The 27,386-nt window shown below is 46.9% G+C and overlaps 1 protein-coding gene and 1 pseudogene across 2 annotated transcripts in view; both read left to right on the top strand.

Moving 5' to 3' along the window:
• The first annotated feature begins 2,620 nt into the window (after window positions 1-2,620).
• Window positions 2,621-27,386, top strand: part of LOC112916964 (large ribosomal subunit protein mL63-like) — a 53,852-nt gene continuing 29,086 nt past the window's right edge. The window contains exon 1 of one of the 2 annotated variants that reach the window (XM_072734168.1): window positions 2,621-3,092. The gene's annotated coding sequence lies outside the window, so the exon portion shown is untranslated. The remainder of the gene's footprint in view (window positions 3,093-27,386) is intronic. The other variant, XM_072734164.1, reaches the window with a different exon arrangement.
• On the top strand, window positions 7,563-9,614 carry LOC112916963 (DET1- and DDB1-associated protein 1 pseudogene; annotated as a pseudogene).

Here is a 27,386-nt window from a genome sequence, read left to right as displayed (position 1 = left end):
CGCCCATATGGTCTGGGAGGATGTGTGGGCCAGGGGTGACTGGCCCCAGCCTGAGCTAATCAGTATGTCTCATTTTCTTGACCACAAAGATGGGATTAGTAGTGGATAGGTGACCTCATCTGACCCAATTGGGATGAATCTTAGTAGTTTTGGGGGAACCTTTGGAAAAATAATTTTTCCCTTTTTGCCAACTCAGAATATTAAGAATATGAGACTGGCAAACAGCAGGTATTTTGCCAGCACAAGGACAGACCCTTACCTGAGAATACAAACAGTGTAGTGGAGGGTGGTCTGGATGGTGGGGAAAGAGCAAGTCACCATCTTGGTGACACCTGTTTGGCCCCAGCACCAGGTTGTGCCAAAGCCAGGCCAGCCTCTAGACATCTCAGCTAGCTAAGCCTAAGCCAGTAAGTTCCAGTTTGTAACTCTTGCAGGACTTGTAGCTAGAGTTGCCCAATAAAATATAGGCTGTCCACTTAGCCTTGAAAGTCAAATAAATGAGACAATTTTTTTTATTATAAACAGGTTCTGAGTATTGCATAGGACATACCTATACTAAAAAAATGATTTTTTAAAAATCTAAAATTGACATTAAACTAGATGCTCTTTTTTTTTTTTTAATTTGCTAAATCTGGCAACTCTACTTAGAACCAAAACCTATTAGTTACAGATGGTAAAACACAATGTACATGAGGGGATCTTAAAGTTGTTTTGGTGAAGGGGAGATAGGAGTTCCTTCCCGGGTCTAGATGTTGCAGAATAACAAAGCCTGAGGATGTTGCTACTAGCATTGTTTCCAAAATAGCATATCCTGCATTGGTGTTAACAAAGCTGATATAGGTGGGTTGGTGGCAAGCAGACAGGGTCTGAAGGGAGCCAAGTATTAGCAGCCAGCAGAAAGGGGTGACCTAGATGTACACAGGAATAAAGATCAAGGTGAAACACAGTTGAAGCATATCAAAACCACATTTAATTCACTTTGTGTTAAACAGTATAGGCAAGGAAGAGAAAGAGAGGGACAAAGAGAAAAAGAACAGTTGAAATGATGCGGACTATGAGGGTAATCCTGAAGACAAGTGGGGAGGCAGGCACCTCTGCAGTGCCAGCATCTTCTCAGGCTGAGTGTGATTCAAGGGTCACTGCTCTGACAGGGGTGATGGTCAAGGTGTTTAACAGCAGGTACTCCAGACTGCTGTGCACCTGCTAAGTGTCAGCCAGGCTCACTTTGAGCAATTTCCCCTTGAACCACTGACCTGAGCCCTTAACTTCTACGTAAGAGGTCTCAGGAATCTAGAAAGTGATCAATGAGGCAAGCCAGCAGAAAGCAGGCACTGCCAGAGACAAGGTCCTCGAATCAGAGGCATGAGAGGGATGGGAAGGTCAGTTGTCAAAGTACAAGGTAAAGCATGTTTGAGGAGCTGTGCCAGCAGACCCTGTTTTCAGTGCTGGCCCCCCCCCCCAAGTTGCCTTCCCCATCACGCCCTGTGTCCCCCTGGAGAGGGGTTCCTGGGAGTCCAGGGGCCTTCCCCTCGGCCAGACTGCTCTTGCCCTCCAGAGTGGCCCCAGCCTAGCCCTGATTCCTGACTACCTGTGGCTGTCACCTGGCAGCAGGTGGTTCCTTCCCCTCCTTTGCTCATAATGGCCAAAGTGTACTATTGGGTATGATAAACTCTTTCATGTCAGTCGTACATTTCCCAGACCCAAAACCTTTCTAAGCCCTCAATGTGGTGCTGCCTGAAAAAAATCAGTTTCACTCTTCAAAAATAAAAAGAGAAATTGAAAATAAAAAACAAGCAAGGGGAGCATGACCAGCTCAGTCAGGGAAGCATGTGACTCTTGACCTTGGGGTTGTGAGTTTGAGCCCCACATTAGGTGTAGAGATGACTTAAAAAGAAAATCTTTAAAAAAGAAAACAACAAACAAAGAAGTCATGTTATTTATGCCTAAAGTACAATTATCCTGTAGATCCGTAGTTGCCTGCTCGCCGTTAAACGGCAAGGGGTGGAAAGCACTGAGCTACAATGACAACACTGAATGTGGCCAGCTGGCCATGGGGGCCCACGGAGCAGAGGGTCATATCACTAAACGCAAGGGCCAAGGAGGAGCTTTGTACCAACCGGAGTGAGACCCACTTCTCTTTGCTCTTCCACCTCTAGCCTCTCTGCACTTAGGCTGAATGCTGGAAACATCCCTCCTCACACAGCCTCTAGCCGGTGGCAAATCTATGAAAGTAATATTCTTTGCTCTCTGGTTTGAGGTTTGGTCCAGGCTGTGTCGCTAGCTCCGGTTTTAGTTTCTGGCCTAAGGCTGTTTCCTCCCCCCTCTGTGCAGCCTTTATCGCCGGGGCAACGTGATTGCTCCCGAAGCTCCCAGGCACGGGCCACCGAGATTGGGGTGTGGCCTGGACCCCCGGCCCGGTCCCCGCCTGCTCCGTGCAGGGCGCGGTGCAGGGGCCCTCGGGGAACCGCAGGCCGCCGCCGTCCCCCCCCTCCCCGTCCCCGTGGCACCAGCTGGCAGCTCGCTCCTCCGCCCCCCTTGGCGCCGCTCCCCGGAGCGAGGAGACCCGCAGCGAGCGCGGGGAAGCGCTGACGTGTCAGGGAGGGGAGGGGGGTTAGGCCCCGCGCTCCCAGCAGGAGGTCTGAACCCGCCCCGACCTCGGCTCCCCGTCGCTCCTTCAGGGCTTCGCGCACGGCCCTTCCCGTGTCTTCCCCGATTGCGCAGCCCAGGGGTGGCCCCGGCCCTGGCCCGGCCCTCGCTGCACCGCTGCTGGCAGCACAGGGCGGCCGCGCCTCGCGAACGCACCTGCACAGGTTCAAGAGCCCGCGGGAGCGCAGGGCAAGCGCACCCTCATCCGTCGCGAGGCCAAACTTCTGAAGACGGCTCCCAACCGAATGCCTCGAAGCCCAGCTCTTGTAGGACTTCATCAAGGTTCTACGTTCCCGGTACTCGCCGGACGTGCAGAGCTTAAAACAGGTGCTGCGAGGCGGAGCGCAGGGAGGAGAGCGGGGTCCACCCGGGCCTGCAGCCGAGCGCCTCGGGGAAGCTACTCAGAGCTGTGCGAACCGGCGGTCGCGGCATCAGCCTTGCTCAAGGTACAGGCCTCGGGTTACCCGCGTCACAGTCAACCGGCAGGATTTTATACAGTGCGGGGAATCAGGCCCCTCTGAGAACTGGGGAATCAGAATCCCCAGGTAGGGGGGCCAGGAATCCCATCAACAAGATCCCCACCGGGCTTGAACACCCTGATATCTGAGACTCATGGGCCTTATTCACATAGACCACGATCTGATTGCTTTGGACCCAAAGCATCATCACAGAATGAGCAGCACCAAGCAGACTAGGTTCTCCAGAATATTCTTTCATTAATGTACTTTTACCCAGCACTTTCCAAGTGTCAGGCGCTATTCTTGGGATCTGTCAATCAAAAGAGATTAGAGTGCCCTTCCTCATGGAGCCTCTATTCTAGTGTATGAGAGCAGAGCTAATAAACTACTAGTAAATATAAAGATGGGTGAATTTCATAGCATGTTGGATGGTCATAAATGTGGTGGGGGAAAAAGAGGGCGAGATGAAGAGGGTTCCAGATGAAAGGATATTGAAATTTCTTCTAATCAACTTGTATATTACACCTTGGATGTGAGTTACATGGTAGATGCTGATGCCCCATCCAGATCCCCTTTAGGGCCCACATACCTCATTTCCCCACTCTCCAAACTCCTCTCCTCGTAACCCACCCCTTTCTGCTACCCTGTCCATGACTCACTGACTATTGACAGCCCCTGCCTCAACGTGGGGTACACTTGGTGGCTGGTATTATTTTGGCTCCCTGAGCTTTCTCAGGGAGGCTGCATCCTTCTAGTTGACCCCTGCCCTATCCTGTTTCCCTCACTCCCCTTGCCCTGGGAGCACCTTCTGTATATCACCTGCTCAAGAATCCCTGTTTCAAGTTCTGCTGTGCTAAGGAGGCTGGCCTAAGGCAGGCTCTGGTCCATAGAATAGGATAGTAACTTGAGAGGACCAGGAGGGCTGAGGGTTGTTATGGCCTAAAGATGGCTCAAAGATGATGCTCATATAACTTTCTCATCAGCAATGTTTTTTTTTTTTTTAATCCACCTATGACACATCTCTGCTCCAATAAATAAGCATTCCTTTTTTTTTTTTTTTTTTTTTTTTAAATAAGCATTCCTATTTTGAGTGCCTCTTTGAAGCTCAGCAAAGGGAGGGCAGGGGCAGAAGGGCCCAGTGCCAGAGTCATGTTCTGATGTAAGAAGATAGCAACACATGCATTCCAGTGGTTTTTATCACAAAAAGAAAAGCCCTACTTCTCCTTAATAGATTCTACTTCTCACATTTACCACATCAGAGATTGATTTTCTTAAAGGCCATTGATGGATGCTGAAGCAGACTTTCTTCACAGTCTTGACAGCACAGATATTCCTCAAATATTTGCAAGATTAAAAAAATCTTGGGAGGTTTTCCTTTAAAATACATTTGGTAATATAACTTGTCTTTGCTCCTGGCATTTGGCGGGGCGGCGTGGGTAGGGGGCAACATGGAATAAATTAAAGGGGGCCCATTCGTGGAAATTTGACAGGGGCCTGGGTGGTGAAGGTCAACCTGCCTGCAGGTCTCAGACAGCTGAGGATGTGAGGCTGTACCCAGAAAGAGGGGGTGAGGTGGTGGTGGTGAGTGCTGCAGAGCGACTCCAGAGGGTGAGCTGAGCCCCCTCCCTCTGATGCACTCAGAGGCCCCATGAAGGCTTTATGAACATGGTTTCCAACAGATGGAAGAGAAGAAATAGTTTTGCATAAATAAAGGGCTTAGGTCGTAGGGCAGGTCTATTTTTAACTCTTTGAGGAACCTCCACACAGTTTTCCAGAGTGGCTGCACCAGGTCACATTCCCACCAACAGTGTAAGAGGGTTCCCCTTTCTCCGCATCCTCTCCAACATTTGTGGTTTCCTGCCTTGTTAATTTTCCCCATTCTCACTGGTGTGAGGTGGTATCTCATTGTGGTTTTGATTTGTATTTCCCTGATGGCAAGTGATGCAGAGCATTTTCTCATGTGCGTGTTGGCCATGTCTATGTCTTCCTCTGTGAGATTTCTCTTCATGTCTTTTGCCCATTTCATGATGGGATTGTTTGTTTCTTTGGTGTTGAGTTTAATAAGTTCTTTATAGATCTTGGAAACTAGCCCTTTATCTGATACGTCATTTGCAAATACCTTCTCCCATTCTGTAGGTTGTCTTTGAGTTTGGTTGACTGTATCCTTTGCTGTGCAAAAGCTTCTTATCTTGATGAAGTCCCAATAGTTCATTTTTGCTTTTGTTTCTTTTGCCTTCGTGGATGTATCTTGTAAGATGTTACTGTGGCCGAGTTCAAAAAGGGTGTTGCCTGTGTTCTCCTCTAGGATTTTGATGGAATCTTGTCTCACATCTAGATCTTTCATCCATTTTAAGTTTATCTGCAATGAAACGCCGGGACACCTGCACCCCGATGTTTCTAGCAGCAATGTCCACAATAGCCAAACTGTGGAAGGAGCCTCGGTGTCCATCGAAAGATGAATGGATAAAGAAGATGTGGTCTATGTATACAATGGGATGTTACTCAGCCATTAGAAACGACAAATACCCACCATTTGCTTCAATGTGGATGGAACTGGAGGGTATTATGCTGAGTGAAATAAGTCAATCGGAGAAGGACAAACATTATATGGTCTCATTCATTTGGGGAATATAAATAATAGTGAAAGGGAATAGAGGGAAGGGAGAAGAATTGGGTAGGAAATATCAGAAAGGGAGACAGAACATAAAGACTCCTAACTCTGGGAAATGAACTAGGGGTGGTGGAAGGGGAGGAGGGTGGGGTGTGGGGGTGACGGGCACTGAGGGGTGACGGGCACATGACGGGATGAGCACTGGGTGTTATTTTGTATGTTGGCAAATTGAACACCAATAAAAAATAAATTTATTATAAAAAAATAAAAATAAAGGGCTTAGGTCATTGTACTCGATGTGGGGAGAGGAGGCACTCCGGGAGAAGGGAGAGCCTGCCGCGACTCACTGCTGAGATGTCATGATTTCAACTGGGTTCCTGCAGGTTGAAAAGGCTGCTGTGTTACTCACAGGCCCCTTTCTCCTGCAGAGGAAAGTGCCTTCTCAGCTCATCTCTTCCCGTCCACCCCCACTGGGCTCCTCACAATAGAGGGGGTGCTAGAGAGTACCGCTCAACTCTTGCGGGGGATCTTCTTGTTGAGTCACAAGTTTTGATCCAGTAGCTCTGGGCGGGACCCTACAGCCTGCATTTCTAACAAGCTGACAAGTGGTTCTAATGCTGCCCTGGTCTCTGAGCCACACTGGACAGCAGTAACCAGCCGGTTCAAAACTTAGCCACAGAAAGGGGAGGAAAGTTGCCTCTTGTGGCCCTTATGTTGATGAAGGGTTTTTTGGATGACAGTGGGTCCCCACTCTTATCCTTGGAAATGATCCCAGGGATCGCAAGCTCCCACCAGTGCCTCTTCTTGTCCCTCTTTATCCATCACACAGTCAGGGAGTCCTTAAGGCTGTGGTCACAGTCCTTCCTGCCTCACTGTCAACTGCACCCAGAGTCGGCCCCCTGGAACAGAATATTCATGAGACACGAAAGCGTACAGTGAAATCTTGCATCCGCCAGGCGATTTTCTGCTCCATCTCCACCTCCCGCTGCTTTAGGAGCCAGGATCAGCACAGCAGCCTTTCCTCCTCTGCATTGAGGGGCCTCCCGCCGGAGCTGGCTCCTCCTCTCTGGTGGCATGCGCTTTGCATTGACCGGCCACTTCAGATGAAAGGGCCATTTGCTTCTAAATGGCATAAATTGCTATTTCTTTATTGCTCTCATAACAGGAGCTGCCCTAAAATTGGTGTGAAGGGCTCTGGGCCTGCAGTTTCTCTTGTTTTTCAAAGCTTGCTCATTTTTACAGCTCTTGAGCTCTCCCTCTTCCTGCGTGCCCGAGTGGGCGAGCGAGGATGGGGTGGAGGCGAGGGGGTGCTAAGTAGCCCAGGCTCAGAGCAGCCCTGGCGCACGGCCAGGCTGGGAGGCCGAGGCAGGTGGAGCCGCCTGGGCTGGCTGTTGTGGTGAGTTAGGGATCACAAGAGAGCCTGAAGGAGGCTCAGTTTGGGTAGCGACCAATATCTGGCTTGAGGCCCTGATGGATGTTTACTATATTATTAGAAAGGAGGCCAAAGGCATGACGATTCCTAAATGGGGCAAGACAGATTGACACAGACATGAAAGCTGTCAGAATGAGGCTCACCCTCCAGCTTGGTCTCCCGTGTTCGTGGTCTTTGATTAACATTGCAGAGGATGAAGCAGTAGGTAGACAGCTGTTCAGAAGAATCACAGCATTAATCAGGGTGCCCTCCTGGGCGGGGAGGGCAGTGGGTGAATGGCTTCAGGGACAGGAAAAGACATCCACTTTCTCAGAGGTCACCTCAGCTCACCAAGAGGTCCTTGAGACTGTACGCTCTGGGACTGACATCTGTGAGACAGGGCTGGGCTGAGGGGTCCTTCCAGAAACTGGATCAGAACAACTTCCCTGCCTGGACCCCACAGGACCTCCTGGGGGTATTCCCAAGGGTATGGGTTTGGACTCAGACCTATGCTGGGAAGAAAACACCCTTTAAGTAGATGAGGGGGTTAATATGTTTAAAGAGCTTATATCAGCATCTGGCCTTATATAAACACCAGCTATTATTATTAGACAATCAGATTCACTCAGGAGATACCCCCAACCTAGAACTGAATGGCATCAGCCTGTTCTGATCAGAAGTAGCTGTCTTCTCTGAACTGTAAGTCAGAGCCTCTACCAGTCTGTCGTGATCAATGTAATCTATGTCACGTGAGTTCTTCATTGATCAAGGAGGAAATATTTTCGGCTGATTTAGGTCTTTTAAAAAATAATTAAATCAGAATGGATTTGAAGTTGTTCTCTGAATAGTAGAGAAACCTAGTTATAGCTGTCTGGGAATTACACATAATCACGTGCGTCTCTCAGCTACGCCATGGTGTAATGTGGTTATGAGCACACACACTGAAGCCGTGTTGCTGGGGTTTATCCTGGCTCCTCCAACTTACTAGCTGTGTGATCTTGCACAACTCTCTACTTTCTTTACCTCAGTTTTCTCATCTGTAGGATGGGGGGAATGATAAGAGTATCAATCTTAGTGGGTTACAGTGAGGATTACATGCACTTATATAGAGCACTTAGCACAGTGCCTGGCATATAATTAATGCTACTGTATTGTCACTACTTTGGAGGTACTGGGTGTCATTGACTACGTGTCTACCAGGAGAAAGAAGATGGGGGGACCACTACATGAGATTATGTATTAGTTACTCCATCAGTAAACTGGTCAATATTTATCCAGGGCTTTCCTGTTTGAAAACTCTATGCTTCATTTATGAAAAACCAACACATCAGGGATTAAATGAATACCAAAGCGTTATCTATTTATTTTACAAAGATTCAATGCAGATGTCCTTTCAGAATTCAGTTTCTTTAGTGCATTCTAAATGTAACTCAATTAAAACACTGATTTCCTGGACTGTTCCGGAATATCCCCAGAACTTCTCCTGATGTTTCAGTACAATCCAAACTTCAGAGTAACCAAACAGCCCTTGTGGGTGAAGGAAAGTTCTTCTATATCACAATTATAGAGGAATTGAATTATGAAAGAAATGGTGCAGTTAAAACTATTACCATTCTGTGGTGGTCATTAGTAGAGGATAGAATAGAGGCTAATGAGGAACTTTATAACAGAGAGCTCAGGCTTTTTCCAGCCTAGATCACCGATTCATCTCGGGAACACTTCAAATGCAATTGGACATTATGAACCTCCAAATAGGACATGCAAACAGTATCACCAGTGAAGTATACCTGAAAAAAAGTTGAACTTGAGTCAAATCCAGCCATTAATTCTAATTCCTCATCTATAGAAAATATAGTGGGGAGAAGGACATGTTAAATGGCATCTTGAAAAAGGAATCAATGAAAGCTAGGATGTAAGACACTAGAGAATCTGGTTACTGTGCGGTGGCGGCGGCGGCGGCTGAGGCGGTGGCTGAGGCAGCGACGGAGGAAACAGAAGATGGCAGATTTTTTGAAAGGACTGCCTGTCTACAACAAAAGCAATTTTAGTCGATTTCATGCTGACTCTGTGTGCAAAGCTTCGAACCGGCGTCCTTCAGTCTACCTGCCCACCCGGGAGTACCCATCTGAACAGATCATCGTGACAGAAAAGACAAACATCCTTTTGCGCTACCTACATCAGCAATGGGACAAAAAGAACGCCGCAAAGAGAGACCAGGAGCAAGTGGACCTTGAGGGTGAGAGCTCTGCACCCCCCGCAGGGTCGCACGGACCGATAGCCCGGACATGCATGAGGACACTTAAGACTCTCACTCCCCCACAGGCGCCCGCCTTGTGTAAGCGCCCCCTGCCCTGCCCCTACCGGCCCACCCACACCTGACCGACCATACCACTTCCAACCTCATAGGAGCCGATGTATTTATTTTCCTTGAGTTTTTATTTATGCTGTAAAATGTACCAAGCGATGGTTAAAGGGGACGTCAGACCCAGGAGTGTGATGTTGGTAGATGCTTTTTAAAAAACATTGTTATTCACAAACCCCACTACCCAGAACCCCCTTTTACTCCCCCACCCCCCTCCAGTTCTCCTCCGGAAAAACCAGAGCGTGTCTGCAAGGGTCTAGAGCCAGGGCCCTGCTGTGGCCCAGCAGCATGGATGGGAGTCTTTCTCCCTGCTCCTGCTCTCCAGTCCGGGCCTTAAAGACTTGGCTGGGACCTATTCTGTGCCCAGGCTTTGCTCTGAATGTGTGCCAGGGGGAGAAGTCGGCATTTCCGGATCTTTCTCTTAAGTCATTTTATCATGGACTAGTGCGTGCTCCATGTCCACCCCAATAAAAGGATCTTTCCTAAAAAAAAAAAAAAAAAAAAAAAAGACACTAGAGAATCTGATTTGGTTAGCAAGTCAGTTACTTGTAAAGAAAAATGTGGGGAGGACTCTTCTAGATTAAAAGTGACTTCAAGAACACTTAAGAGATAAAACCACCAATAAATAAATAAATAAATAAATGAATAAATGGACTATTTGGAGTCTGATTCGAGCAGACAACTGCAAAAATAATTTTGATAATTGAGAGCATTGAAATGTGGCCCTGGTATGATATTAAGGACTTATTGTTAATTTTGGTAGATGCGGGGCAGCCTGGGTGGCTCAGCAGTTTAGCGCTGCCTTCGGTCCAGAGCGTGATCTTGGAGACCCTGGATCGAGTCCTGCATCGGGCTCCCTGCATGGAGCCTGCTTCCCCCTCTGCCTGTGTCTCTGCCTCTCTCTCTCTCTCTGTGTCTCTCATGAGTAAACAAATAAAATCTTTAAAAAAATTTTTTGGTAGATGGGGTGATGGCATTATAGTTATAGAAGAACATACCCACAAGGGGGGATTCATGTTGAAGTTTTGAATGATGAAATGACATGATGTCTGGAATCTCTTTAAAATATTCCAGTAACAAAGTAAAACAAAACAAAACAAAACAAAACAAACAAACAAACAAACAAAAAACAACCCCAAAACAAGGGGAAAGCGTAGATGAAATAAATACAGCAAAATGTGTTGGTTGTTGAAGCAGGTGATTACTACATGGTTTTGTGAATGTATATGTGTGTGTGAATCTTTTACTTTTGAGTAGGCTTGGAAATTTTCACTATAAAAATTTTCAGATAAACCCCAAAATGAATATTATCAAAAATAAATAAATTGCGATATCTAATCCTCTCGCATTCCTTCTCTTCCTGTTATCGGCTGGATTGTGTGCCCTCAAGATTTAAATCCTAGTATCTTGGAGTGTGATTATATTTTTGGCAGGGTCTTGAAAGAAGTAATTAAGTAAAATGAGTTCTGGTACCTAATCCTGTATGACTGGTATCCTGTAAATGAGATTAGGACACAGGCATATGTGGAGGGGAGATCATGTGAAGACAGATGGGCAAGATGGACACCTACAAGCCAAGGAACGAGTCTTTAGAAGAAACCAACTCTGCCAATACCTTGATTTTGGACTTCCAGCCTCCAGAACTGGGAGAAGATAGACTTCTGTGGGTTAAGCCACCCCATCTGTTATGGCAGTGCTAGCTAACTAATGCACCCCCTTTCCTGCTTGGTTCTCTTTACAGTATTTACCACTCTCCTAATGTATTATATGTTTATTTCCTTGATGTCAATCTTCCCCTACTGGATACACATGAGGGCAGTACCTTTTGTCAGCTGCTGAATCCCTAGCATCTATAACAGGGCCTGGCCTGGTGAGCAGAGAAGGTGCCCAATAAATACATGTTGGAGATACTCCATGAGTACCTGCTAGGTTGACAATATTTTTTCAAGGGAAGAATGGTCATCTTCCCCTAAGAGTGAAAAGTTGCTCACTGTACCTCTGTGGACTTCATCCTATGGTCTGTCCCAAATCTCTGAACTTTGTCTGGAAACTAAGCATGTGGGGAGTTTGGCTTGCAGAGAACTTTCTCTGTATTCTGATTCTCTTCCAGCATACAGTGAGCCCAAGACTCCCTGTGCATCTGTACACAGCAAAATGTGGGGAAGGCTCCAAACTATTCTAGTGTTCGCTCTCTAAGGATCTGAAGGAGCCGGGTGTAAATGAAGCTTTGGAGAAGTGAAAATGTGGCGGGAGGAAAAAAGAACAGCAAAACAAGGGCCTATCTGTAGGGGACATTTGTCACATTTCCTTGCTGCATGGCATCTACTGAAAATTCTCCCTGTGTTTGAAGAAAATCCAGCCTCATGCACCCTGGCTCCCGAAGCAGAACGTTTTCCGAGGCTCTCTTGTGGCTGCAGCACAGACATGGGGCCTGGGCTCCACCAATCAGACATCATGGCACATAAAACTTCTCTTTGTAACTGGGTCATGTAAGGGTGCTAGCACCATCTAGAATCTATTTTTTGGTCAAGCTGGTAGAGGGGATTTTTTGGCGGCAGCAGTAACCGAAAGGTTGTTTTTGATGCAGAAGTGCTACTGGTGCGGCAAAAGGCAGAGGATGTGGCAGTAAAAGAATACCCGGTCCCAGTTGCAATGTTGTCACTTGCAGCACCAGCACCCGGGCCAGTGACAGCGCCGCTCTGCTGCGTGGCTGGGCCGCTGCTCCCAAAACACAGCCCCAGCGTGTTTCTCCAGTCCTCCTCCTAATTCTGTCAGTCACCCAATACCCCTCCAGCAAACTCCTTTTCTACCTGATTGAAGAAATTTAAGTGAAAGGAGTGCAGATTTGTGAACCACAAAAGAAACATGTTTCAAGAATATATCCTGGAAGGAAAGAATGAAAAAAAAAGTTTATGGTAAAATATATAGATACCATAAAAGTTACCACTTTAATCATTTTTAAGTATACAATTACTAGCATTAAATACATTTGCCCTGTTGTGCAAGCACCACCACTGTCCATTTCCAGAACTTTGAGAGTGAAAAATTTTAACATGGATTCCTCATTTTTGAAGATCCTAGGTTTCTAGGTCACCTTTAATTCCAGTTAATGAGTACTCACTAATTACTACAATTTAACCTCCACAGCTCTGTTGTTTGTGGCTGTGCTGCCAGGACCTAGTAGGAACCTGAAAAATGGTCAGAGAGGATATTTAGTCCAGGCCTGTGTAGAATGAATGGTGCATTGACAGGTGCACCCACACACTGTGTGTGGACCGATGTTCCTTTAGTAGGAAGGAGTGGTATTACCAAAGGTGTGAGGCAGCAGTTCCCAGCCTAAGCACTCTTGTCCCCTGGGGGTGGGGAGATGGAAAAGCAAATTTAAAATTTTACTTTTAACCTGGGATGAAGCTAACAAGGTCCACTGAAGACCTACATGGCTAGAATTAAAACTGAGGATATGTTGGTTTCTGCTTCTTAGAAGCTCTGACAGGCTTTCAGTGATGGGATAAGAATTTCTAAGATTTCTGGGAGTAAAATTAGTAATCAAACAGTATTTGGTGGTGAAAAAAATTAGGGGAGTCATTCATTCAACAGTATTTATTGAGAACCTGCTTGGTGCCACGTTCTTCTCTGGGTACAGAGATCTTGGCCACAAACAAAACAGACACATGGCTCATATCTGGAGCTTATATACTAATGAAAAGGGACAGAAATAAAACAAATGTTAGATATGTCTGGTGGGGCAAGTACTGGAAAGAAAAATAAGGCTGGGTAAGGTTGAAGACAGTGACTAGAGGTGTATGTTATTTTTGATACAGTCATCATGGAGGATCTCTGAGGAGATGACATTTGAGCAGGGGCCTGAGAAAGTGAAAGGAGGTGTTACAGAGACAGCTAGAGTGTTCCAGAGAAAGAGAACAGGAGGTACAGAGCTCTGAGGTAGGAATGTGCTTGGCAGATCCTGGGAGCCACAAGAAGGCCAGTGTGTCCAGAGCAGAGCCAGAGGAGATTAGAGCTGTAGGCAAGAGGGGTCAAGAGGCTGCAGAGAAGATATTTTGCTCTGAATCTCCTGTAAGAGTATTGCAAGACATGGCTCACACACCTCTTGGTCTCAAATGAGAGGTTTTCCTGACAGAGTTTACCGCTCTGTAGGTCACGGGGGACAAAGGGAACACCTGCTCTTTCCTCACAGGCTCTTTGAGAGCCACCTCCCTCAATCCTAGCTATCAGGGAGAATCACATTTTTATTCTCTGGCTTCCTGGGCCTTAGCTGGCTTTTCTGCAGTGAGATGGCAGCTATTTGTCTGTCTTCCACAAGCCCTGGGCAGCATCTGTCCTCGGTGCCTGACATGGGGCCAACCGTGCTGCCAGGGAGTGGGATCCAAGCCTTATTAACAAGGTAAAGATACAAGAGTGAGAAGAAAAGGAAAGATCTAGCAAGGAAGGATGAAGGGAGAAGTTCAGGACAGAAGCCTGAGAAAATGTGGAGTGATGAGGGTATATACTCTTCCCCCTACCCCAGCAATGTTTGCTTGGGCCTCGGGAAAATGGTTGCTTGTATTTCTGCCTCATAGTTTAATTTTCTTGATATCAAGAGAAAGACCAGCCTGCTGGAGCTGGGCAGAGAGGGTACCCGTGCTCCTCCCTGGGATGCTCACGGCCAGGGAATGTGGCAGATTGAACCTCCTGCTCTGGAGCCTGGCCATCGCCACACATTATCCCACCACCCCCTGCATAGCCAAACATCTGATTAAATACAGGGGGAAGGGATGCCCGGGTGGCTCAGCAGTTTGGCGCCTGCCTTCAGCCCAGGGTGTGATCCTGGAGACCCGGGATGGAGTCCTGCATCAGGCTCCCTGCATGGAGCCTGCTTCTCCCTCTGCCTGTGTCTCTGCCTCTCTCTCTCTCTCTCTGGGTCTCTCATGAATAAATAAATAAATCTTAAAAAAAGAGAAAAGAATAAATAAATAAAATCTTTTAAAAAATACAGGGGGAATTATACTGTCTTCTTTCAGCCTCTTCTTTGCTGACACAAACTATTCTTTGATATAAAATTGAAACTATCAGAATTAGCATGGGAAGGGCCATTCTTCCGGTCTGAAATGTGGGCTCAGTATCCCCCAGTTTCCCAGACTTCTGTAAGCTCCTTGTCTTTAATACACAAATTTTATACGTTGAATTTTTGCTCTGACTGCAGGAAACTGGACCCTGCTAGATATTTCTGGAGAGATCTGGCCACGGCTTGTGTGCCCTGAATGTTGCCTGTCACATACCCGCACCTCCTACCTCATGGCACCTTCTGTTTTTCTACCTTCCAGAGTCTTCTCACTCCTTCTCACAAGACTACTCCTGCCCTGCTTCAGTCCAGCTGTGGGCACAGCCCCTCCTTTGTTCCCTGCTCACCTCCAGAGCTGAGCTGGTGAGTGAGGATGCAGGGATGAGAGTCAAAATCTGTAACAACTGCTGTGGCCTATGAAATGGCCAATCAGCCCTAAGAGGTCCCTGCTGTGTCTGGATCACTGGCGAGGTTAAGGGGTCATGGGTTCGGGGTCAAGGGGGCTTACGGGATCCTGGCTGTGGTGGGACCTGCGGGTGAAAATACAAGAGGCTATTTATCAGTATGTTCACTAGTGTTGTGCAAGATTTGCTGAAGGATGGGCATATTGCTGGGGCAACTTAAAACTAGGTCTCAGGCATCACTGCAAGCCTATGAGTCAAGCCACATTAAAAAGAGCCCTACAGGGACGCCCATGTGGCTCAGCAGTTGAGCATCTACCTTTGGCTCAGGGTGTGATCCCGGGGTCCCGGGATTGAGTCCCACATCGGGCTCCCTGCATGGAGCCTGCGTCTCCCTCTGCCTGTGTCTCTGCCTCTCTCTCTCTGTGTGTCTCTCATGAATAAATAAATAAAATCTTAAAAAAATAAAAAAGAGCTTTACACTTTGGTGGTCTCCCTTGTCGAATATCAGCTGTCCGGCATGATTCTGGGGTCTCTCTTCCCTCAACCAAGTTCCTTCTCAAATCTGCATTTGCTCTCAAGTCCAGAATTCCTTCCTCACCTAGCTCAAACGTTTGTGAGGGGAAATTGAAAATCCCTTCACAAAAATGACCAAAAACACCTTTCCAAGGAAGTCACAGTCATGATTTAACTTCATCTATGAAGATCCCCTCATTTTTGCACATCTGAAGTGCCCCCTGATTGTTTTCTCCGCCGGAGATGGGTTTTGTCCTGAGGATGAATTCCACCCCCACTCCCTGAGCAGGGGGTACAACTTGCAGCCATCTTTTAAAATGTCACTTTGGGTTTTCTACCTAAGACATGGTACAGCTCTTAGCCAGTGTCTGGTTGATAACAGAGGCTGATGACTTATCTTTTAGTGACAAAATAGGTGATGTTTTTGTCCATCACCCTTTAGTCACACATCTTCAGAGTTTCTCAGTGACCTTACTGAAGAAATGGATTTATGACTTCACTTCTCTGTTCAATGATTGTATCAACTATGTGCTAGGCACTGTGCTCAAAATTTGGGGAAACAGAAGAAAACAAAAACAATACAAAAACAAACAAAAAACAAAGGAAGATCTCTGCTTTCATGGAGCTTAAATTTTAGTGAGGGAGAAAACCATCATACTAATCTAAATATCAACAGAATAACACAACCAATATAAGTAAAACATAGAGGGTATGAAATAGTAATAAATGCTAAGAAGCTAAAAAGCAGGAAGGACGAAAAGTAGTGCTGAGGAGATTTTAGAGATTTTGTGCAATTTTAGAGAGCTAGGGAGATCCTCTCAAAGAAGGTGACTTTTGAGTCACCTGAAGGAGGGGAAGGGTGAGCTGATATTTGGGGGCGGGATGGGGAAGAGAAAACCCAATGTGATGTGATAAGCAAAACCAAGGACACTGAGAAACCCCAGTTTGTCATAATGATTGAATTGAAATACAGACCAGCACTCTAGATGGTCCTTGGTTTTCTCTTTCATTGACTAAGGGTGAGCTACTTTTCCCTCCTTTAGTGCTTCTGGCAACCCATCACTTTCCTTCCAACTCCCTAAGCTAGAGGAGGGTATCTCCAGCACAGTAGTGTCAAACTGTTCTACTTATTGTTTATGGCAGGAAATAAAAACAAACATGACATTTATTCTCTTGGTGCCCTGCATTTTTCCCAGTAAATCAGTCATGGATGGTAAATTAATAATGGGCTGCTGTTATGTGCCTGAACCAGGTACAGCTGTTCCAAATAAGTTCGCATTGGAATAACCCAATAACAAATGCTCGTTATCACATTTCCAGAGCGTATCTGCATTGGGCAGTTTTGTTAGCCACCAACTCTGTTGCCAAGGCAACAAGTGTTTGGATTTAGGTTGATAGGAGCCTGTAAGAAATGATCAATTTTTAGAGGATTTCAAGTTTTAAAAACAGTTCTCTTTTAATGGCTCATGTTCCTGTTATATCTTGTACCCTCTGAGTTTCGAGATGGCATTCTTTTTTTTTTTTTTTTTTTTTAAGATTTTCTTTATGAGAGAGAGTGAAGTAAGAGGGCACAAGCAGGGGAAGGAGGAGTACACGGAGAGGGAGAAGCAGCCCGATGTGGGCTCGATCCCAGGACCCCAAAATCATGACTGAACCCATGGCAGACACTTACCGACTGAACCATCCAGGTACCACTTTGGAGATGGGATTCTTAATGATTTGGTCCACAAGTGTGGCTCTGACCAAACAGCCCCATACATGTTTGGTGATCTATGGTTATGGCCACAGTTATTTGTGGAGAATGTTGTTGTGTGAAGCTCCACCTCTGTCCTGTACATCCTTCAAAGGGGTCATCTTTGGAAGGAGTGGATGGCCTCTTCTCAGTAGCCATGAGCCTGACCTGGCCAGCTAGTCTGTCTCCCTTCTTTTCAGCCATGCTCTTCAATTGTTTAAATTACCGGCCAGAGGAAAGTATTGTCTGAATGGTTAATCCTGGAAAACATCCTGGTAAAGCTCACACAAAAGAATGGAGTTCTAATTCCAGCTTCCTCATTCACTTGGGAAAATCCTTTCATTTCTCTGAGCCACAGTTTTCCCATCTGTAAAATGGGAATACCAATCTCATAGGGCTGTAGTGTCAATGAAATGAAATGAAAACTTGATTATGTCACTTGTCTGCTAAGATCTGTCAGTGACTTGCCATTGCCTTCAGAATGAGATCTAAATTCTATGGCATGGCAGCTTATAACTATGAAACATGGGAAACATACATGTCCCCTAATGAGGAAACAAGTAGAAGTCAAACTATAATAACTCAGTAGTTAGAATATTATTCACAAGTTAAAATAATGTTGCCAAGACTAGGTAACAACATGGAAAGTGCTTGCAATGAAAGGACTTAAAAATGGAGGCAAAAATATTTTATACATAGAATTATAACTATGCCAAAATATATAAAAATGGTTTACTTTTCAAAGACTGAATTTCCAAAACTCAAAATGTGAATATAATTGATCTAATTTTTCCTCCCTTGTAATTCTACTATATTTTGCAATTTTTCCTTTAATGAGAACACACTGTTTTGTCAAAAAATCATTTTCATTATTTTCTTATTCTAGAAATAAAGCATGTTCATTTTAGAAACTTCAGAAAATTAAGAAAAAAAATCCCAAAGCTACCTATACTCCTGAACTCTTCAGAGATAATCACTGTTAAATTCTCTTATTTTTGTATACATGTACGTATATCTACAAGAATACATACATATGTATGTGTATATACAACACATATGCATACTCTCTATATAAGAATGAGAATATACAAGAGGATTTAATAGTGACCATATATATGCAGTCCTATATATATATATATATATATAGTCATGAACATTTTTTTAATTATAAAAATTCTGGTACCCAGAGTGGGCAAAAACAGGTGAGCAGTAGACTCTTTATAGATTCTCTTAAAGAGACTCACCCTTTGGGGTAGAACATATCTTACATGAGGATTACTCATATTTCCTACCCGGGGATGGTAACCCGCTTTCTACCTTTAGGATATACAGGGTGGAAAGTGTTTCTGGGTTGCAGGAGAGAAAAACTACTTTCTATCTGAGAAGTTTAGTTGCCTTCTTTTTCTCATTTCACTCCTGATGCTCAGAATTTAATTCAGAACTCTCAGTATCACAGGGACATCAGCCAGGATATCGAATCAACTGTAACCCTCAGATCCTGACTATCTTCATGATCTCTCTTTCCAAAGGTTTCTAACTTGGTGGCACTGTTGTTCCCATGGCTGCAGGCAATGAAAAGTGAGTGGCGGGGTGGGGTGACGTGGTCCTCATGGGCCCGGCACCACGATCTATGGCTGGATGACTGGAGATGTGAATTAGGAGTGGCAGGCACACTCATTTGTGCCCACAAAGATAGATAGTTTCGCCCAAATTGGAACCTGGTAGGGAGACTATTATGGAAACTCAGCCCACTCACCAAGCCTGATCCTACCGGGAACTGAGCCGTGGGGGCTTGCCCAACCAAACCATGAAACAAATGTACTCATTCAACAACTACTTGAATGGGGACTATACAGATGATCCAAGTGCCAAGGGTACAACAGTAATCAAGAGAGTAAGATCCCTTCTGGTGGTGGAAATGCCCCCTCTTCTCAAGAAAAGAGAACAAACCTCTGAAGAGTATGTTCTCTGATGGGCAGCAGAAAGGGTTTCCCAGTCAGGGGCTAAGACACATGGAAAGTTGACAAAAGAGCTTGGTACATTCAAGAAACTGAAATGAGACCAGCAAAGGTTCAGGGCAGTGAATAGGAAGTGGCAAAGAAAGAGGATGGGAATTCACAGGGGATTGAAGCCGTGCTGAGCAGTGTGGATTCCCTGCTCTGGGCAGGAGGATGTCGTACGAGGAGTTTGAACGACACAAGAGGTTGGGCTTGGGCCACTCTGGCTTCCCCTTGCTTCTCTCCAAAGAGTTCATTTCCCTGTACCCACCTCAGCACCCACCAGAATCCCCATCCCTCTCCCCAGATCCCTCAGTTCCTAAGGTAACCTTCAATCATAAAAGGTAAATGCCAGAAGACGTTCCAGGAGCCTGCACTGTAATAGTAGTCAAAGCCTTCAGATAAGGGTGAATTCTTGGATCACAGGGTGATAGGCATTGCCAGGAGGTGGAGAATGTGTGAAAAGTTCTTCAATCATGGACTGTTCTTCTAACTGGGATCACATACCTCACAAAGGGTCCGACTGGTCTCAAAGGGAGCCAAGCAAGCGCATGGTGCTCCCTTTCCTGGTGGAGGGACCACAGCATGCGGAGGGCAGGATTCAAATCCTGGGGTCTTAGCAATGGAAGGGATCCTGGATTTCCTTGGAGGCTTAGCCCACCTCACCTGGGCTCCAAAGATGTCCTTCATTTTTAATCAGATTTAAGTAATTGGCATCTCATGTTTTCCATCTTTTGATCACTTTCTGAGAGGGGCTCATGAATGGAGGAAGAGCCAGTCAAGCCCAGGTAATCTACAGATTAGATGCCTAGGCTTAGTGTCCTCAGAAGTGGTCTGTGTTCTGTTTTCAGGAGAGATGCGCCTAAGCCTGGAATGACTGAACTGAAATTTGTGGTGTTATCCCTCTCTTGGTCTTATCATGCAAGGTTTTCCCTAATAGATCTACAAGTCCCTCCAAATCTTTGACCTCTAATCATGCAACTGCTGCAATGTAGCTTCTGAATTATGGAAATTTTAATGCAGGAAAGCAGCCACCAGTGGCCGGGAGACACTGTCAAGTATTATCTGGTGGATCTCAGATACCCAGGTGTATCTCTGTCTCTCGCACACCCCCTCATTCCCTCTTCAAAACACCAGCCTCGCCTTGGCACCGTGGGACTCTTAAGTCACCTGTGTTTGGCAATGAGTGACCCATTTCCTGCCCCAGCCTGCACAGGGCGAGAATGATGATGTTCCATTTGCTCTGTGAAAAGTTAAATGTCACCCTCTGATGTTTACTGGCTTTGAAGTTTCCTAGCCAGGGTATGTGGGGAAACTTTTCTCCATCAGACTCCTCTTTGCCCTGTTCCGTGTGCAAACAGTCCCTTCTTGTGATTGCACACTTCTGCCCTCACATCCTTCCAGGTGTAGAGTTTCTTATTGTCTTACTAACAAAAATAGCAACAATATTTACCCTGGGCTCACTGAGTCAGAGGCTCCTCTGAGCCTCGCAACCAGCTTGTGAAGTGTTTGCGCTCGGGGACCGATTTTACAAACAAGGAAACTGTCCAAGGTCGCCCAGCGACTGTGAGGCAGGGCCTGCGCTCTTAAGCCCTGGAAGTTTTACTTCTTGGTCACATTTTCTCCCCCGGTGCGACGACATTCACCTGACACCCATCACCCTGTGCCGAGAACCCCGGCAGACACTTGGAATCCGGGGAGGGCGACACGGAAAGCTGTGCCCCCGTGGAGCGACACACGACACAAAAGCAAGTGGCACACGGTGGGGCAGGGAGGCCTGGCCGCGGGGCCCAGGACTGAGGCTGACAAAGCTGGAAACCCTAAACCTCTCCTCCACGGTCAGATATTGTTTCCTCCTGCCTCTTCAGTTTGTTGAGACTTCAAGTGTGCCTTTTGCCCCAGGAGAGCAGTCCTTGAACCCAGCTGTGGCAGCAGCGGGCCGACTCTCCTCGTGGCTACGTGGTTGGCCCAGTTTTCAGCCCCCTCACACTCAGAGGCAGTGTGTGCCCGAGTGTGGCCCACGAAAGGGTGGGTGAGAGCAGTGCGGGACACCTCCCAGCCTGGATCATAAAGCCACCCCTGTAGCCCTCCTTCGCCCCCTCGCTCCCAGCACCCAGTGGCAGACCCTGGGGCTCTTCCAACCTACGTGTGGGTTTGAGGCTTTGAGAATCACTCTCCCAATACATTTGTTTTAATCGCCAGGTCCTGATCCTTAATGTTTCTTGGGGCTGGGGATGGGGAGGGTGGGGTGGTAAGCTACCCCAAGTACAAATTGTCCTTTTCTTCTTTTAACTTTTCTTAGAAAATCTTTCCTCAGGGCGCCTGGGTAGCTCAGATGGTTGAACATCTGCCTTCGGTTCAGGTCATGATCTCAGGGTCCTGGGATCGAGCCGCACATCCGGCTCCCTGCTTCAGTGGGGAACCTGCTTCTCCCTCTCCCTCTACTGCTTCCCCTGCCCCTGCTCTCTGTCAAATAAATAAATATTAAAAAAAAGAAGAAGAAAAGAAAAAAAAATATTTCCTTAGCGTTTGCTGCTGCATTTACCTGTAAGCAGGTAAGAGCTGTGGGTGTCTGAGGGACTAAACATGCACTGGAGCAATCAGGAAAAAAAGCCTTTTCTTCTTCCTTAGGACCAGAGTCTCATATCATATGAGGGCAGAGACACTGAGAGTGACCCCACCCACAATAATATAACATAAATAAAATAGCTACAATTTGATAAAATTCAACATACATGCATATGAGTATATAATATTCGAGCATCTAGTATATACCTAAGGCTATGCTAAGCAGTCTACAGGCAGTATCTCAATTCCAGCAACAGCTCTAGGAGGTAGACATTATCATCAGATGATATTCTACAGATGAATCTAAGGCACAGAGAAGTGAAGTGATTTGCCCAGGGTCACACAACAAAGGGGAACATGAGCCAGGGCTGAAAGGCCATCTGATGCCCAAGTCTACAGGACTGACCCCATATATATGGCTTTCGGTAGCTGCCCCAGCTCCAAGGCCCCATCGCACTGCCACCCTGTCCCATGCCCTCTCTTGGAGGCCTTTCTCATCCAGACTGGACCGCATCCCCCCTGCCCCCTACTCTCTACACTTTCTGTGATTAAAATGTGTTTAATTTGAACAAAGCCCCGGACCTGATGATTCTCTCTAGGATTCTCCACACAGTTGGAGATTTCCCTAGCACCATGGCAACCAGATTCTTGGAGGAAGGGGATCCCAGGAGGTAGGGAAATGCAGGAACTAAGCAAAATGTGAAGATTCATAGTGCTGGTGAGTGGTTCCCTCAGGCAGCATCCACCCTTTGCCCAGATTCTCACTAGGCCCCCCTTCCTCATCCAGGGCTATTTCAGCCACTAAATAACATCAGGAGCCTACAGAAGTGTTTAAGACTCAAAAAAATAAAAAATAAAATAAAAATAAAAAATTGTAGGGAACTGCAAAGTAGGAAAAGAAAGTGGCAAAAATTGAAATTAACAAAGGTTTGATGAAATGCCTACCAAACATCATGCTAAACTTCCTAAATAGTTAAATTTGGAATTCATAAAAAATTCATGGTGTTCAAAAACAATAAGGCTTGCTTTTCTTACTCTACAAAAAAATTTCCTAGTTTGCAATAACAGTTGTTGAGAAATCATGACCAGTTGTAAATTAGATGTATTCCTTGTAGGCTACTCGTTTGAAAAGCAGAATTCTAAGAGTCATATCATACTTTTAACAGCCAAAATAGTCACTTGTTCAAACTGGCCAAATGTTGAATACATGAGATGTGGAAGCTAATTAGGTTTGATAGGATGTGGGGTGCAGCCTCCAAAAGAAAGAATCCCTTAAATCCCTTGGAATCCTACCTCCTTCCTAAATCTTGAGAAAGTTCAGTGTAGGCCAGAAATAGTCAGAGGACAAGAGATAAATCGTGGTCCATGGTGCAAGCATTCCTCAGCCCTGGGGGGAGAGGCCCCCAAGGGGAAAGAGTGGTCCTGAATGAAATGCAGCCTTTACCCAGTCAGCCCATCTCAGAAAAGAGGGACTGAATGTGTCCAATAGATTCCAGCTGTCCCAACTGGAAACAAGCCAAGAAAAGCCTGCGCCCCATTTTCACTTTGCTATAGGAAGGAGATTGGGAGGCTTTTGTTTTTAAAAGTCAGGGAGTGAGAGGGGCTGCAGAGCTCCAGTGTTACTCTTTCACCCTGGGCGACTGGAGAGCTGTCTTCCCTGGCCCAAGAGCACATTGTCACTGGGGAGGCGTCTCAGATTCACATCTGTTTGCTTACCAAAGTCCTGGACGGGAGGGAGAGCGAGCTCTCTCCCTCACATTAGGACCAGTGCAGGGTGAGCTCTGTAGTTTGGTGATAAAGCCCGAGGGCTGCCCTTAATCAGGGAGTGGGCCTTTGTCCTTTGTCTCCACTGCCAGCACCTCTTGATGTTGGGCAGAGGCCTGAGGAGCTCCTGGGTGCTAGGCTGCAAGCCCTTGACTCAGCATAGTCTCAGGACTGTGGTTTCCTGGCCCGAGAATGAGGATCTAATTCCTGCCATCTTTTCTCATCAGAGCATCTGTGGGCCAGAATGGGACAAGGGATGTGAAATTGCCTTAGGAGGCTTAAAGCCCCTTTAAAGCCTTGCTACTCAAAGTGCAGCCCCCAGAGCCACCCCAGAGAGCTGGTAAGAAACGCAGGCTCCCAGGCCCGCCGCAGACTACCAAAGCTGGATCTGCAGCTTAACAAGATCCCCAGGTGACCTGTTTGCACATTAAAGTTTGAGAAGCCTGGGTTTAAAAAAACAAAGAAAACAGAAAAACAACAACAACAACAAAAAACAAAAAACAAAACAAAAAAACCCCCAGCTCTGCAAATCGTACCTTGTGAGGTGTAGGGAATGATTTACTGAATGTCTTCTCTGTTAGCTCCATGAAAGTCAGGCCCCAGGCTGGCTTGTTCCTCACTGCACCCCACTTCTTAGCTCAAATGCTTGGCACATATACAGTGGGCACCCAATATTTGTTGCTTTAATTGATAAGCCTTTAATCCTTTATGACTGACCCCAGGGGGTGATAGGAACAGACTGGAATGTGAAAGGCACATTCCCATGGGACATGCAATCCACCTGGCAGGGTGGTACCTTGCATTTGGCATCTGGGACAATTGCCAGCATTGCGGCCACCGTCCTCCAACCTTCCACGGATCAGGACTGCCCAGGCCTCCTAAAAACAGATTGCTAAACTGCACCCCAAGAGTTTGTAATTCCATAGGTCTGGGATGGGAAGAAGAATTTGCATTTCCAACAATTTCCAGGTGATGCTGCTGCTGCTGCCGCTGCTGCTGCTGGTCCAGGACCCCACCTTGAGAAGATGGGCTAGGATACGGGTGTTGCCTGCAAAAGTGTCTTTAAACGCAGAATAGAAAGCATTCACAGTTGACAGAAGTGCTTTTTCAGACTGAGGGATGTGGCTGCTATTTCTGGCTCTGTCTCCCTTTTTGGGGCATGAGGGTGGGGGAGGCCACCCTGGTCTAGAGCAAGGACAGGGGTGCCGACGGTCAGATGATGGGCAGTGGTGGCGGCTACGAGGCTATCATTCATTCGGGGCTCAAAGGCATGGTCCCAGGTCCTGGATGTATATCAGCATTGCTTGTGTAGCTCTTAAAGGACTACAGTTTTCCTCCCGAATTGCCAGGGGTGGCACTCGGGTGTCTCCTCCATGTCCATGTCGTAGACAGATGCTCCAGGGCTATTTGTTATAGCAAACAATGACAGCAGTTATAGTGTTTCCTCTGCACCAGCCTTGAGCCAAGTACTTTGCACACATCAGCTCATAAAACAGCAGCCTGAGAAGTAAGTGTATTCCTCTTCTATTTGCCGTGGTAACAAATCACTGCAAACTTAGTGCCTTAACTGACGTAAATGTATTAATTTATAGCTTTGAAAGGTTAGGAGGCTGACACGCGTCTTGCTGGGCTAAAATCAGAGTGGCGGCAGGGCTGCATCCCCTTCCAGGGGCCGCAGGGGAGGCCCGTTTCCGTGCCCCGCCCAGCTTCTGGAGGCTGCCCGTTCCGTTCCTGGCTCAGGCCCCTCCTGCCATCCCCAGAGCTCACCGCAGAGCACCTCCGGGCCTCAGAGGCCGCCTCTCTCCTGCCTCCATCTCCCACTTCTAAGGGGAGCTTTGATTACATTGGGTCCACCTGGATTATCCAGGGTAATCTTCCTGTTTTTGGGTCAGCTGGTTAACAGCCTTAACTCCATCTGCAACTTTATCTTTCCTTTGCCACAACCTAATATGCCAACATATTTCCAGGCTCCGGGGACCAGGATGCAAGCGGCATTAACCTGCTCACCCCAGGAAGCACTCCTATGCCTTCCCCTTTTGGAGCTAAGATCCTTAGATTAGTGGGATTGAGGCACTCTCCCAAGGTCCCACATCTGGAAGTGGCCATCTGAGCCTGAGTTTGACCCCAGTGCAGACCCTAACACACAGACTTAGAGGCAAGTCCTTCCTGGGGAGTGAGATCAGGGCTAGGGACAAGCAGAGAAAGCAGGGGAGGAGGGAGCAGGGCAGAGGTGTGCTAGCCAGTGGCCACGGCCTGAGGCCAGAGAGGAGATGTGCAGGTGGGCACTGCCTCCCTGGGCACTGCTGAGCACCAGGGCAAGTTCCCGCGTTCTCTATCCGGGTGCTGCAGGCTGTGCCTACACGAGGCCTGGAACCCGAAGGAAGGCATGAGGGCTGCGGATGAGACCAGGGTCTCTCTCTGACCCTGGACACCTGACTTCAACCATCAGCACAAGCAACACTGGCCCTCCCCTGACACACAGTCGTGTGGGTTCTGTTCAGCTGGTAGCCCTGAGCCTCTTGCAGGGCCTGCCTCTGACCCTGACATCACTCTTGGCACTCAGGAGGATCACTCCTTTCGGGAACATTCAGTGCCTGAAAGCTCATGCAATCATGTGCTCTGGAGCATTTCCCTGAGACTACAAGCTTCCACCCATTGGACTTGCTCATCCCTGTGGGTAGTGGTGGGAGATGGGGAGGGAACCTGCCCCGTCTGTGCTGCTTGTGGTCAGACCACACCTATAACCTCATAACCAGACGCAGCTGTTTTAGAGGGCAGTGCAGTGGCAATGATCAAAAACCAGAGAAAACATGAACCTGTTTTGATTCTTCAAGGTCATTTATCCTATAAAAATAATGGAAGGAGGGACGCCTGGGTGCCTCAGCGGTCGAGCATTTGCCTTTGACTCAGGGCATGATCCCGGAGTCTCAGGATCGAGTCCCACATCAGGGGCATGGAGCCTGCTTCTCCCTCTGCCTATGTCTCTGCCTCTCTCTTTCTCTGTCTCTCATGAATAAATAAATAAAATCTTAAAAAAAAATGGAAGGAGAGACACAAGACTGCAAGGGTGTTCATTGCAGAATTGTTTATCATGGGAGACTACCCATGTCCTGCCATGTGACCCCGCAGCGGGCACTGCTCTGTGGTGGGATATAGACTGACACGTAGACACGCTTGCAGCACGCTGTTTGGGTTCCTCTTTCACCCTCTTACTGCTGGTCTGCATGCCCAACATTTTACAATGAATATGTTTTGCTTTTGTAATTAGGGAAAATGTTTACTTTTTTAAATTAAAAATGAAAGCTACGATTCTCTCCTTTCTGTCGCACAGCTGACTTGGATGTCATTGACTCTTCTTGGGACTTCCACATGACCATGTAGAAGCATTCTCAAACTCCACATGGCCCCAGATTAATGCTCCATACCCTCCTGCTCAAACCTGCTCTTCCTACTTCCACTTCTGAGTCATTCTTGATGCTTCTTTTTCTTATCTAGACCCCTGACACCCTCTCCCCCACTCGCCATCATCCCATCACCCAGTCCTGTGGATTTTACCTCCAAATTCCTTTCAGGTATTTTCCACGCTTGTGGCTCCAGTGCCTGCCTCCCTCTACAACCACTTAGTGTCTCTCTCTCTCTCTTGCTTGCTTGCTTTTGATGCTGAGGGCCTTTTGATCCAGAAGACTGAGAGTACCTAGCTCTTTCCCTCCTTGGGACCCACACACCAGCTATTCCCTCTGCCAGAAAAGTCTCCAGCCCTGTGTCTCTGCCTGTGCTAACTTCTTTCCATCTTTGTGTTCTATCCTAGAGGTCACTTCTTCAGAGAGCTCCTCTCAGGCCCCACATGAAAGCAGCCTCTTT

This window comes from Vulpes vulpes, chromosome 13 (assembly GCF_048418805.1).
Source record: "Vulpes vulpes isolate BD-2025 chromosome 13, VulVul3, whole genome shotgun sequence".
NCBI lineage: Eukaryota > Metazoa > Chordata > Mammalia > Carnivora > Canidae > Vulpes > Vulpes vulpes.
This window is presented reverse-complemented; position numbering and strand designations above follow the sequence as displayed.